The 13278-nt window shown below is 37.2% G+C and overlaps 1 protein-coding gene across 1 annotated transcript in view; it reads right to left on the reverse strand.

Annotated features, from left to right (window-relative positions):
• Positions 1-13278, reverse strand: part of LOC139949514 (uncharacterized) — a 266216-nt gene that overhangs the window by 66609 nt on the left and 186329 nt on the right. The window lies entirely within an intron of this gene.

Below are 13278 nucleotides of genomic sequence, written 5' to 3' on the forward strand. Positions count from 1 at the left end.
ATCCATTCTGCTTATTAGCAGCGATTGTCCGCTAAAAAATCACACTTCCCAAGCACATATAAAGTTGAAACTTCACACATAGATATGTATAAGGAGAAGAAACCGTTTGAGTTACGTCACGATGACGTCATCAATTCTTGAGTTATGAATTTTCAAAGTTTATTATTTCAAAAAATCATAACTTTTGATCTACATGATAGGTTGTTACAATCGACACATCATCGGAAAGTTCGTTAAAAACTCTGTAAATGCCTCGCAGACATGATCCCATTTTGATCTCGTCTTCTGGTTCAAAATCGAGTTTGAAAATTCATAATTTCATGTATAAAGAACTACGAAATTTCCCCATTGGTTGTGCGTAACATGTGTGTCGTACACGTGTAGTGTATTACTATTAGGCATCATTTATTTGGTGGCATGCTGCCAAGTTTATTGTACTCTGTGCCATAGCGTGATATGCATAGAGCTATACAGCTCTATTATTTAGAGCTGTATAGCTCTATTTATGCAGAACGCTGCGAAAACGTTTTCCTCTCAATCTTCGGCGTCAAATTGTTCAAATGTTACCCTTCTGATGGCTTAGTGGTCAATGTGGAATTGAAGACGAAGTTTCGCTGAGATGGCCACCTACTTCAGTGATTCATGGGACTTTTAATTATGTGAGAAAACAACAGTACAAAATGACGAACATTGGTCATGTTTTGGTTAAACACCGAGAAGAATAGAGACGTTACATCGATCGACCACTCCCCCGGGTGAAGGGCGTTTTGGGCCCACGGAATTCACGTCAGTATTACAATATCTATTACTTCTTGAACTTAGCATAATCATCAATTGTTTTGATTATTTGTTAAAACAACTATCCAAGTTATTCTGAGTTAAACAGTTTGAAGAAAAAAATCTCTGGAATAACATAAGCCCTTTTAAACTTTCTCTAGTAGGAAAGGACGTTACGTAAACTAATCTATTTCTACCTCCATCCACAGACATGGATGTTACAATACAAAACATTCAAAGAAAACAGAATGGTTAAAGTATAGGGCCCAAGCAATTAGGAGTGGTCTTGCTAAAATAAACTGCCGGATTAAAGAAAACTTTAGTACAAACAAATAAATAAAACAATCCAGATTTTCATCTTCTTCTTCTCTTCGTCCCTTGTCCTCGAACAAAAGCACACTTCCCAAACTCGTATGAACTTGAAACTTCGCACATAGTTAGATATGCATTAGGAGTGGAATAATGTGTTAGTTAGGTCATGATGACGGCATCCATTCTTGAGTTATAAAAATTCAAAGTTTATTATTTCAAAAAATCATTATTTTTGATCCACGTGATGGATTCTTACAATCGATACATAATCGGAAAGGTCGTTAAAAACTCCGTAAAGGCCTCGCAGACATGACCCCATTTTTACCTTGTCTTCTGGTTCAAATCAGATTTTTTGTGTATTTTCGTCAAAAATACATTTTTTGTTTTGACTACTACCGTACTGCGTTGATCACACCAGTTCTCGTCCGATCAGTGAAGTTAAGCAACATCGGGCCCGGTCAGTACTTGGATGGGAAACCCGCTAAACCAGTTGTTGATGTTGCTGTCTGTTTGGTTTTTTTTTTTTTTTTTTTGGTTTTTTTATTTCTTTTTAAAAATATTATATCAGCTTCGTTTAAAGTCTGTTTTCAAGGCGTTTTCAATAAACATTTCCCTTTCGTTTAGTTAGTCTCTTCTCCAGTCGTCATCATTCATAAGTTCCTATGTCCTCAACTACAAAAGCTATTTTGACAATCTATACATCATATGAAAGGGGTTTACGTACTTCACAAAAATGGATATGTTGGTGACCTTCTCTTGACCTTTTGACCTTTCTAAACCGGAAGTGCATGTAAAATGCTTTGAAAAGGCCTATTTTCATGGGTTTTTCCTTTGATAATTGTCCACCAGGGTGTATTTTTGTACTCCCAGAAGCCGAACACCTTGTTTTTGTTATGACAAAAACTTGAGTCTAGTTATTATTATTATTATTATTATTTCTACAATTTTTCCTCTGAATCACCTGCATGACTAATTTTCTGAACCAATTTGTCGTTTTGTGGAATATCATAACCAACATGGAACCCTGACAAAAGCAAATCAACTACAACAGTCTGATCATTGTAAGATCTCACATCTCTAGGTCACATAAACATTGTATCCTTTATAAATATTAGTCAGTTCCCATTGTGGTTTATAAGTAAATATAGTTTATACGTGTAAGTATAAAAGTAAAATCAAATTTGAATCCTTTGAGGTTTTGTTGTGATATTTCTGTGACTTAAAGCCATTGGACACTTTCTGTACAGATAAAAAAAAAAGGTTCACAGATTTACAAATAATTTACAGGGTTTACAGAAGGTAATGGTGAAAAACTTCTCTTGAAATATTATTCCTTGAAATGCTTTACTTTTTGAGAAAACATTAAAACAATATAAATTCTCGATAGCGAGAATTACGGATTTATTTTGAACACATGTAATAACACGGCGAACTGTGCGGAAACAAGAGTGGGTTTCCCCATTATTTTCTCCCGACTCCGATGACCGATTGAGCCTAAATTTTCACAGGTTTGTTATTTTATATAAGTTGTGATACACAAAGTTTGGGACTTGGACAATACTGTTTACCGGAAGTGTCCACTGGCTTTAAAGACACTAGCACTGTTGGTAATTGTCAAAGATCAGTCTTCTCACTTGGTGTATCCCAACATATGCATAAAATAACAAGCCTGGAAAATTTGTACTCAATTGGTCATTGAAGTTGCAAGAACATGAAGAAAGAAAAACACCCTTGCTGTACAAAATAGTGTGCTTTCAGATAGGAATAAAAGGCTTCTGGCCAGAAGTCTTTTATTATTTTTATGACAAGTTACTCTCAAAAACTACATTACTCCAGAGGGAGTCTTTTCTAACAGCTCTCCGTTGCTTACTACCAAGTAAGGTTTTATGCTATATTTTGAGTAATTACCAAACGTATACAGTGCCCTAAATACCTTTTTGGACTATGCTGCATTTTGTGTACTCTTATTTAGTTTGTATATATTTTTCTTACAATTTTCTTTTCTTCTTCTGAATTTGTACATGGCACACAATCTTTGGTTAAAGTAACACGAATCAGTCATTAGTTATTTTCCCGTTTTTGCTTTACCATATTTTAAGTAATTCTTAATTTATATGCTATCATTCCAAGTTATAACTAACAGAGAGTAAAAATTGAAATAAATGTTGTAATACAAATCACTGTTTTGTTTAATCGCTCCTTGACTAGATGTACAAGTAGTAGTTAAGATCTACTCTAGATTGAGAAAGGTGGACAACCATCTCAACTGCCCCAGTATTTCAATATGATTAAAACTTGCTCCTTGTCACTGGGTGAGCTCATTGCATGGCCTAGCAGTTAAGATCTACTCTAGGATGAGGAAGGTGGACTACCATCTCAACTGCCTCAGTATTTCAATATGATTCAAACTTGCTCCTTGTCATACAGGGCGAGCTCATTGGCCTAGCAGTTTTGATCTACTCTAGAATGAGGAAGGTAGACCACCATCTCAACTGCCTCAGTATTGCAATATGATTCAAACTTGCTCCTTGCACTGGGTGAGCTCATTGGCCTAGCAGTTAAGATCTACTCTAGAATGAGGAAGGTGGACTACCATCTCAACTGCCTCAGTATTGCAATATGATTCAAACTTGCTCCTTGCCACTGGGTGAGCTCATTGGCCTAGCAGTTAAGATCTACTCTAGAATGAGGAAGGTAGACTACCATTTTAACAGTCTCAGTATTTCAATATGATTCAAACTTGCTCCTTGTCACTGGGTGAGCTCATTGACCTAGCAGTTAAGATCTACTCTAGAATGAGGAAGGTAGACTACCATCCCAACTGCCTCAGTATTTCAATATGATTCAAACTTGCTCCTTGTCACTGGGTGAGCTCATTGGCCTAGCAGTTAAGATCTACTCTAGAACGAGGCAGGTGGACTACCATCTCAACAGCCTCAGTGTTTTCAATATGATTCAAACTTGCTCCTTGTCACTGGGTGAGCTCATTGGCCTAGCAGTTAAGATCTACTCGAGAATGAGAAAGGTGGACTACCATCTCAAGTACCTCAGTATTTCAATATGATTCAAACTTGCTCCTTGTCACTGGGTGAGCTCATTGGCCTAGCAGTTAAGATCTACTCGAGAATGAGGAAGGTGGACTACCATCTCAAGTACCTCAGTATTTCAATATGATTAAAACTTGCTCCTTGTCACTGGGTGAGCTCATTGGCCTAGCAGTTAAGATCTACTCGAGAATGAGGAAGGTGGACTACCATCTCAAGTACCTCAGTATTTCAATATGATTAAAACTTGCTCCTTGTCACTGGGTGAGCTCATTGGCCTAGCAGTTAAGATCTACTCTAGAATGAGGAAGGTGGACTACCATCTCAACCGCCTCAGTATTTCAATATGATTCAAACTTGGTCCTTGTCACTTGGTGAGCTCATTGGCCTTGCAGTTAAGATCTACTCTAGAATGAGGAAGGTAGACTACCATTTTAACAGTCTCAGTATTTCAATATGATTCAAACTTGCTCCTTGTCACTATGAGAGCTCATTGGCCTAGCAGTTAAGATCTACTCTAGAATGAGGAAGGTGGACTACCATCTCAACTGCCTCAGTATTTCAATATGATTCAAACTTGCTCCTTGTCACTGGGTGAGGTCATTGGCCTAGTAGTTCAGATCTACTCTAGAATAAGGAAAACATACTAGCCCATCTCAATCGCCTTTCAATATGATTCAAACTCATAATTTGCATCAGGGATGAAGATAATTAATTTTGTTTTTTTTACCCTTACACCGATGGTTGTTAGCACTGTATACTCAGTACTGCCTGTGAGTTCTGTGAACAAATATTAGATGACATACTACTCGGGTGGGGTTCGAACCTGCGACCCTTGCAATTCTAGAGCATTGTCTTACCAACTAGACTATTGAGATTGCCCGGTGGCTAGAGGCAGTTTGAATCCTATGCTTTGGCAGCGGGTACCGCACTGATATAATAAATATTTGTTATGATTCAAACTTGTTGTGTCCCAAACACCTTCCTTGTTTGTCCATTAATTTTGTCTAGACAAACATATATGCACTTTTGTGAAATTAGTTTTGCATAAGTTACAAGCCAACATTGAGTTGATGCTCCAGGCTCACACTATAGTAGTACTGGTAGTAAAAACAAAGTACATTGGTCCCGTCCCAACTCTAGAATCAACCCAACTATAGTTGGGACTAGTCCCAACTTGAGTATAACTGGGTTTGCCTGATTATTGTAAGAAACTGTTCACAATGCACCCGGCATAACACAAGTTGGACCAGTCCCAAGTATAGTTGGGATGATTCTTAAGTTGGGACAGAACCTACACACAATGCGCAATGTACAGCCAATGAGGTGATCATACAGTAACAAACCCAAGCCCCATACACCCACTCATTTCATAAGCATAGAACCAGCCAGTGTAAATACATGTAAGACCTTAGTGACCTGAACACAGCAGTACAATATTGATATTTATCATAAGAATACCCTGCCTAGTTTGAATCTGAAAAGCTGACTCAAAGCATGGAGGTAGCTACCTCCATGCTCAAAGTTATCCATGCATACTACACCACATTAACACAACACAAAGACTTAAATATAGAGTTTGGTATTTCCACATTTTGCAATGTTCACAGTCACTTATACCAGTACCAGGTAGGGAGTGTCACTGTGTAATAGTCCAACAGATCATTGCTTGAATATCCTACTCATCTAACAGATTGGATGCTGTGTTTCAAGCCATCTTCTTCTGTCATAACTCAAGTAAGTTGATTAAGACAAGTCAAAGGCAATCAGTAATGATTTTGTCAAGATATTTTTGAGGAATAACCAATTTGTTTTCATATAAAAATCCATTCCTTTGGAATACACTGTATACACTGCATACGCTGCAAGGTGTATCGGGCTCAAAAAACCAAAATCAGCAAAGCAGCAAAGTAGAGTATTGGTGTCAACCTGTAGCCACATTAGGATAGCATTCAAAGTAGTACTAAACGATGCCTGTGTGTATTTATAAAACCCTGCAGTCTTGTATCACTTTGTACCCACAACATTTCATTTTAAAGTGCTAAATAAAAGCAATTGTGCAATCATGGATTACACAATTTGTCTTGAAAAAAAATGAATAATTTAGTTTCAAATGTACTGTTTACATCGCATAGCTGAGAAAAAAATCAATTCAAAAAATGTTATTGCATAAAAACGATGTCATATTGTTTATAAACTATACAATTCTTGCAAAGGTTCAAACAATGGGACCCGTTAAATTTCACAAGTTTGTTTCCTCCTTGTACTAAAACAACATGTGTAGGAACAACTAGGAACAAATGGTCCCAAAAAGGTTTGAAAACTTGTGAGACTTGCGAACTGTAACATTAACAATGATAGATAAATTGCATGCAAAAACAAACCAATTAGTCCCCTATTAAAATTGTCCAATAAGTGTTGACCATGTCGTGCACAAGTTTGTGCAAATTTTGATCAGCCTTGGATTTCCCATGTAGCCCGCTCGATCCCACCAATTACAGGAAAATCTTGGATGTAGATTTAAGACATGTTTGGATGAGTTTGGTCACGTATTGAAATCATAGTTATCACTCAATGAGTGCAGCCAATCAGCTGCCAGGAACCAATGTCAATGGAACAAATGATCAGATTCATACACACACCCAACACGTTGTATACACCCTGTCTGTGTATTGGTAGAGTCACACAATTTACTCAATAGTACTCAGCCAGAAAATATTTGCTAATTCATGAACTACTCCCCCTATCTTTTGGAGGAAAGATCATTTTAGATGTACTGTACATGTATACAATTTGTAATTTTTGATTTAGTTCAATAATCCAGACATGCCAGAGCCAGTGTCAGAGTAATATTCTTTTATGCCTGTCATCAGTGGCAAGAATTAATACAAGTTTCATGCCACTACATCCATTGCAATTATAAGTTATGGATGTCAAGGGGCAACATTTGAGACAAGTTCCGATTTGATACATTGTTACAATTAGGAGTTGAGAACATTCCATGCTGTTATCATTTTAGCTTATTCACATGTCCAGATCTGGTTTCATAATCATGACATTTTTATTCTAAAATGAATCTAAGTGTCAACGACAACAAACTTCACCCTAATTGTAAGTCATTAACATTGCAATTAGGCATATGAGTTACATGTCAGGACACTCCAGGGTTTTTATTGTTTTAACTGACTAATCCAGAATCATTGAAACACTCTTAAGGTTCATTCTTTTAATTTGACTGTGCAATATGTGCAAGTCTGGTGTAATGTTGAAGTCAAAGTTATAAACTTTAGAACTTCAACTTCAATTTCACTTCTAACTTTGATTTCCTTCTAGAGTCACAAAATGAGTACATTAGGCTGGCTGACTGGTACAGCTAGGTACAGCACACAAAAAAACAACCAATAGCTAGGTGCAGCATAAAAAGAAACAATCGAACCATGTACTAAATATCCAACTTGTACACGTAGGCCTACATTTAAAACACATAGCTACATTTGCCATTGTTGTCTGTCTATGTGGGTGTATTGTATCCTGGATATTGAACTTGAAATCAACTTTCAGTTTGCAAGTTAACATTTTTGCCAGTCTGTGTTGCACAAATACAGAGTTTTTACACACTGAGTCAATATAGAATTATGCTTTTAAAAGCAGCAGTTCATTCAGGTAGTATGGTTGGTTTTTCTAGTATATTTTCATACTCAAGAGCTTAAATTTATTAAAATATAGTGTAGAAACAAACACTGTCTTTAATATGTTCACACATTAAATAGCAATGATGCAAGTTAGTGTGTGTAACAGATTCAGAACGACTAAGGGGTTTTAGGCAAAAATTTAAATAAATTATCATTAAACACAGGTTCGGGCAAAGAAAGGCAGAATGGTGATACAATATAATCAAAGTCTTATATAGCGCACGTATCTACCAAGCAAGGTACTCAAGGCGCCGAGTGTATACAAACTTTTAGAAAGATAGGTTATTGCAGTGATGGATTCTGAGACCCAATTAAGTAGCACTTATAAGGGTTTACAATGTGCTACGGTGCATGAAGCAGCCACAACCAGGAACACCGGGGCAAACCACCATTTCTTTTTGATGGGACCAACACATGGGACCAACGGCTTTACGTCCCATTCGAATGACAAAGCAATGGTGTCTTGCTTAAGGACAAAAGTGTCATGGCTGGGGACTCAAACCCACACTCTGCTGATCAGAAACACCAGAGTTTGAATTCGGTGCTCGTAACCGCTCTCCCATAACTCATGAGAAACTCTCTGTGGCATTTTCTGTGCTTGCATCATCATAGACACCTTTCCCTCGAATCCCTATCAGCCCCACTAGCATGACACCCCAATCTTATCCAAGTCCAAACCATTAGGAATAGAGTGAAATAGGAAAGAATGATATTGGAGGATTAGGGTCACCTGTAAGCAAAAAGGCCTATACACAGTAAGGCATGTACAGGTAAACAAATATGATTGAATTGCCTCTTTGTAAAATTACAAAAACGGCAATAAAAATGTACATACATTTGTACCTTTGTTAAACTTTTGAAAAGTAAATAACCAAAGTAACTTAGTAGTAGGTTTTGACAAGCATGTCTCATTTTATAATCAGTGATTGCATAAAGTGCTGACTAATGACTAAAGGCAAGTAAGATCATGTACGCAAGTCTTCCACTGAAGGTACTTTTACATTGAACTTAATTAGCTATTTTCTCTTTTATTTCACAGTTTCACGTTCCAGCAAGTCCTTTCAATCATAATGGCAACCAATATAACAACTCAGTCAGTGCTAGAAAAGATAAGTCAGGATCATCTTGAATGTCCAATTTGCAGCGGACGCTTCAAGCAACCCAAACTACTGGAGTGTTCTCATTCATTTTGTCATGAATGCCTTCAACAACTCAGACAGAATAGTCCAAGTACTACAATGCTTTCATGTCCAGTGTTCACAGGAAACTCTGTTAAAAGAAAACGGCATTGATGGTCTGAAAGCAGACTTTAAAACACTTTCACTGATAGAAGCTTTTGAAAAACAGGAAACTCAGTTGAAACAACTACTTGGACAAGATTTTGTTAATAAATGTAGCAAGCATACCGACAAAGATGTTATTATGTTTTGTAACAATTGCAAAAAATTGATATGCACAACTTGCATCATAAGAGACCATCAATCCCATTCTCTGATTGAAATTAATGAAGCTTCAGACAAATGCAAACAAAGCGCCGCAGAACTTGTAGCAGAATTAAGACAGAAAGTCGAAACCTACAACATTGCTATTCAAGAAATAGACATGTCCCGCAAGACATTAGACTCTATGTTTGCTGCCACCAAAGAGAAAATCTCCAAGAAGGCTGATGAGGAGATTGCCAAGGTGGTTGCCAGGATCAGAGAGGAGAAGCAGAAACTGATGCAAGAGGCAGAACAGATTTATAAAGACAGAGTCAAGCCTATGGAATCTGCACGAGCTACAAACAGCAAACGGAAGAACAAAGCAGAGCACAAGCAGGATGAGGTAAATCAACTCATGGATCAACGGATCAAGATTGTACATCACATAAAACAACTCTTACAAGACCTCAAAGAATACAGAGAGAAGAAATCAACAAAAGTACCAGATGGGTTGACTTATATGGACTTTAAAGAAGACCAGAACTCACTAGGGAGACTGGTGCTGAAAGATGAACAACAAGTAGAATCAACTTCTTCTCTACCCACAAAGCCAACATTTCAATCTATGAAACACTTCAAACAAGATAAATGGACATTAAAAACAAAACTGAATGAATACAACAACATAAAACCAAATATGGTGAGAATTTATGCGAGGGATCTTGCTGCATACTCTAATAGTGATTTTGTTGTGGCATCTTGGGATAGTCCATGCACCAAATTTATTACATGGTCAGCGGCGAGCAACTATCATTTACACTCTGTGTTCCCACAAAAACCAAGGTCAATCCAAGGTCTTACTACAAACTGCAAATTGACTGTGAATAAGAATGACGAGCTCATTGTTCTAAATGATGAAACAGTCAAGATCTTCAACAGGAATTATCAGCTCCTCCATCAGTTCAATCCAGGCAGTAAACCATCATGTATTGCAGTGGATGACAACAATCTGATAGCAGTGGGTTATTGTACCAAGGCAGAGATCTCTCTACACAAACTAGATGGATCCCTCATCAGAAGACTGTCTGTTCCATGGATTGGTGGATACTTGACTACCTACAAACAGCGACTAATCTACACCAACCCGGATGACAGGAAGTTAGTATCAGTATCATACGATGGTGGAATGGTATTCTCAGTAGATATCAATCAGTCTGGGTGGCCTCGTTGTGTGTGTTGTGACAAGGATGGTAGCATCTATGTTGCTGTACGGAGAGGATTCTCATCATCAGGTGATATCCATCATTACAGTCTTGATGGCAAGTACATTCAATGTATCATCAAGGATTGTGATCCTGGCAGCGGTCTCACATTCACATCAGCTGGTGATCTGGTTTTGGCTACAGACAATTCAGTTCAAATCTATCAGCATGAGTAAAGACATCAATATACATTATGCTGGACCATAACAACATTCAAGCTGATATAATATTTGGGCAACATGAAATAAATAAATAATAATAGCATCCTGAAACAAGAATGGTGTGTTGACAACACAAATGCCCCGCTGAGATTGGAGTTACTTCACCAAGTCCTTTTTGAGTTATTGTTTCAGCCATAATGACCTTAATATTTATATGAGGGGGTCACAAAACAATAGGCTTCTGGGGGATCCCATGACAAATCCACAAACCAAGTTTGGAGTTGATACGCAACAAGTCTTCTGGAACCACGAATAAATTTTTGACCCAATTTGTTATTTTGGGGAGAAACGGTGCAATTTTTTAAAAGACATGACCAAAGCCAGTAAAAACATCAAACATTCTAATGAACTGCACTGCCATTCATGGCATGAAGAGTTCAATGTAGAAAAAAATTACTGTTGGATTTGTAAATTTGGATTTTGATGTTTAGATTATTGGGCAGAGCCAACATGATGGATACTTCATCAATGAGAAAGGTTATAAAAGCTTGACAATCAGCCCACGAGGCAATCGTGTCTTGCTAGAACTATTTGTTTAAATAGTTCACTGAAACTAAATAGTGATTTTACACACTGGTTTGTAAAGTAATGTTTTTGGTACAACAATTATGTTTTGGCTAGAGAAGTAGAAAATGCTGATAAAATACATTTTTGACAAGAGAGCAAAAAGACAAAATATCACATTTTATATTCTCATAAATTTCAGAAAGATTTATAACATTTTTGATGATAACATACAAGTTGTAATTGTTTTTTGAAGGGAGAAAAACCGATCCATTGAACCATTTCAACCGACCTTTGTATGTTGCAGAAGTGACTTCAGTCAACTCACAAATAAACATTTTGGTACGAATAAAATATATTCATAGTATGTATTCCACAGTAATGAATGATGCCAAAACACATTTTGCAAAGTTCAATTGTGTTTTTGTAAATTTGTTCTGGTAGTGTGCCAAAAACATGTTGTGTCTGGAGTGATGGTTATTGAGTGACAAAATGACCAGCCAAAGTGTAGGCTGCAAGGTGTATAAATGTATAATGAAAACAAAAAAGAAGAAAACTATTTGATGTAGAAGCGATATACTAATACTATAAATGTTGAGAGTGAAAATTTAATGTAATTGGTATGAGTGCTGAGTTCAAATTATGAAATTGGGTCACAGTTTTAATTTTCAGAATCATTCTTATTACAAATTCAATCTGCAACCAAGACAGCTTGCTGTAGTGATTATTTTAGAACACCTCGATGCAAACGAACATACAAATAAAGAATTTGAATGTAAAGAAAATGATAAAACACCCTTCTTTTTAGAAGCACACTATATTTGCTCACCGCAATTGTACTAGTACAATATACTAAACAAGTGACACACAATAACTTTAAGTGTACTTGGTGGTCAAATAAGGAGGAAGAAGTTCAGATGGGAAATAAAAGATTGCATGGGCCTATTCTTCTACTTCAAGGCACACTTACATGTACTGTACATACTTTTACTGTACAAGAATTTGATATAGAATTAAATGCACATATATTCATTAACCACATGAAACTGTATGTAAACCACAAAAGAAGTATCATGACTGATTATTGGTCTCTAGAATACCAATCCTTTTAATGTTGTTATGCCATTTCAGTGACTTACCTCCTCCCCTCTACAGAGATGCCAAGTCCAGAGGCCAGCTATGCGTGAGATTTTTCAAAGCTCACGACCCCCCCCCCCCCCCCGAAAACAATTGCCAGTTTAAGAAGGCCTTTTCAAAATCGCTGCCAAAAATCAGAAATTTAATTGTGGACAAAAAAGTGTTCCAAAATGCATCAAAAACCTAATTTAAACTCACATGAGGTACACTAGAGATGTTGCTGGTTAATGTGGAGGTACGATTGTGTCAAATTATTTCCCCCAAAAATATAAAGAAATTGACTAAAAATGATGTCCAAAATCTTTGCTCACTACTTCTGCCTGTTGTGTCTTCAGTAGTGGAGCGTATTGAACAAATTTGTGAAACGAATCGGGAAAAACTTGTGCGCAACAAGCGTTTTGCGCTCTGCCAAATTTAAGCTGAACCTGCTGGGAGAACAAAAGCGTGCGCAATCTGCAAATTTGCGCTCTTTTTGTCAGCAGCTCAAGTTGATGGTTCTGGTAAACTGCGTGCAATCTGAAGACTGTGCAAATTTTGTAGATTGCGTTTTTTGTACACACAAGCGCGATTTGGCAATGCACTTTGGCGTTCATTTTTTTTTCTTCTCCGATCTGGCCCCAATGCGTGAGAAAATGGTCGCTGTGCGTGTGAGCGTGAGACAGAGCCCAAATGCGAGACTTGGTAGGTCTGCCTCTACCATCAGGCAACATTCACAACAGAATTTATTTGCTTCACTGAAAATAACAACCTCTTGCTCTGATTGGTCTATTGTTTGCATGACCTAATGATACATGTTCCCTACCACTACACGTAATAAGGAATGTCCAAGGGATTAAATATTTCCATTAAAAAAAAGTGCATTTACACAGAGTTGTACACTACACCTTCATTGATCTGTGTATATACAA

This window comes from Asterias amurensis, chromosome 17, assembly GCF_032118995.1.
Source record: "Asterias amurensis chromosome 17, ASM3211899v1".
Lineage (NCBI taxonomy): Eukaryota > Metazoa > Echinodermata > Asteroidea > Forcipulatida > Asteriidae > Asterias > Asterias amurensis.